Raw genomic sequence first — 2470 nt, 5'->3', positions numbered from 1 at the left:
ACTTTGTATACTCCTTTAAAATTTCTAAATAACTTTCCTATATTTGGTCTTATTTAATTCATAGTTATCTTATTTCTTAATTTTGCATATAGGTTTAGTGATCTGTCCAGGTTCGTATAGCTAGTAAAACGTGGCTGTGGCACGTTCATTGCAGCATTGTTCACAATAGCCAAGACAGGAAAGCAATTTAAGTGTCTATTGCTGGATGAATAGATAAAGGAAATGTAGTATATTCATACAATGGAGTATTTATCAACCTTAAAAAGAAGGAAATTCTGTTATTTGTGACAATGTGGATGAACCTGGAGGACATTATAAGTGAAATAAGCCAATCACAGAAGGACAAGTAACTACATGATACCATTTATATGATAAATCTAAAAGAGTGAAACTCTGAAAAGCATAGAGTTGCCAGGGGATGAGAAGAAGGGGAAGCAGGGAGGTATGAGCCAAAAGGTCCAAAGTCGGGTTTTTATGAGATGAGTAAGCCCTAGAGATCTGCTATACAGCACAGCAACTGTAGTTAACACTGCCATATTGTATACTTGAAATTTTACTAAAAAGATAGATATTGGATAAGTGTTCATATCACATACACACAAAAATAATAAATAAGAGAGTGGGAGGAAACTTTTAGAAGTGATGGATAGATTTATGCTTAGATCGTGGTGATGGTTTCATGGGTTTTTACTCATCTCTAAACTTCCCATCAAGTTGTATATGTCACATATAGTTAGCTTTTTGTATGTCAATCATACCTCAATAAAGTGGTTAAAAAAAAAAAAATTGGTGGGCGTGAGACTTGAATTTGGATCTTCTGACTCTGACTTCGCCGGCATTTCCGATGTCCACAGCGTCTCTCCTTACTGTGGCCAGTTCACCGGGAATGGAGCGGCAGAGAAGGTGCGCCCCGTTGTAGAGGTTTGTTGGAAGAAAGGAGGTCCTGCTCTGCCGTAGACCCCAGCGCCTGCTGACACAGCATGTGAGTCCCTGAGATTTATGGAGGGCAGGTGTGCCAGGGTGATGATGGTTTTGGGTGGGCAGGAACAGAACCTTAAGTCTCTCACAGTACTGCATAAAAATGGAAATTACCTTGATCACATTAGCGTTCTTACCAGTTACTGAAAACCCTACTGACTTTTTGGTGGCTTGAGGGAGGGTTCTGTTTGCCCCGCACGGAGGATGACATGCCTCTCTGAAGAAATTTGGATCAAAGCTCTGGTTTTCAAATTGTAGCTTCTGGATAGATGTTTCAGGAGTTCTGTAAATATTTGATTCAAATGTTATTTCCATTTTTACCCTAACCACTCTTATTAGTAAAGGTATATAATGTTAGCTGCCATAACAAAGTCTCAAATCTTAGTTGCTTAGCACAGTAAAAGTTTACTTCTTGCTATTCCAGATCTGTTAAAGATGTTCCTGATATGCAAATGGGCTTCTAAATGGTCCTGTGGGAACCCAGGATTTTTCCATTTTGTGGTCCTGTCTTCCCTCTGGATCCTCCATCCTTTCTCATCAGTGGGCTGTCAAAGAAAGGGCTGGAGGGTTGCCTGCGAGAGGTGTGCAGGTGACAGGTCTGGGAGTGGTGCTGTTAGTTCTGCTCACATTTCAGTGGCTAGATCTCAGACCAGTGGCTACAATGAAGGCTGGCAAACGTACTACGTACCCAGGCAGAAGAGGAAGAGGAGCTGGTTTTGGTGAAGAAAGCTAGCTGTCTTCACCATTATCATTAAAAAAAAAAATTTCTTTTACTCTTTGGAGGCCACAGTTTCTTGATATGTTGTCAGTGCTCGAGTTAAACTTCTTTCACTCTCTGTAATTAAGGAATATCCTAAGGTTGCAACAGAAGCTGTTATAAAAACATCTGTCACCAGTTGTAGTGATTTATCTGTGGAAATCACTGTCATCCCCTCAAAAAGTGGCTGCAAAGAAAATATGAAAATAAATTAGATTCTGAAGTTGATTAAGTCTGGAAGTCATCTATAAATTCTCATCTAATTCATCCAAAAAACTTCCTTGTTCTCAGTGACTGACTTTATAGCATTTAACAGAATGTGAACTTATAAAGCAAATTTATATCAATAAAGTATTTCTTTCTAGATATATTGAGGTCACATAGAAGACTTATGTTTTTTTAAAAAAGGGTTCCATTGCTTAACAAATTAAAAACAGTGATAGCTAGAGGCTCCCAGCTCTAACGTTTATAATGCTTTCTCTTTTTATATGCCACTGTAAGGAAGACCTGCTCTTGATCGTATGTAAATGGTGCATTGCAAATTACTTAAGCTGTTTTCCTTATTAGAAAAGTTAAGTTGTACTAGGGAAACTATGTTACAGTGTGCTTTCCCAGCTCGTCTTAAATCAATTATTTTAGAAAATTCTAGAGGCTTGAAATCACTAGAGGTGCTTACCAGCTGATAATCCATGCTAATTGTTTCCACAGTTTGCCTGAAGTTTTGCAATTAAAACA

This window comes from Pteropus vampyrus, unplaced genomic scaffold (assembly GCF_000151845.1).
Source record: "Pteropus vampyrus isolate Shadow unplaced genomic scaffold, Pvam_2.0 Scaffold98, whole genome shotgun sequence".
NCBI lineage: Eukaryota > Metazoa > Chordata > Mammalia > Chiroptera > Pteropodidae > Pteropus > Pteropus vampyrus.
Note: the sequence above shows the minus strand (reverse complement) of the source record.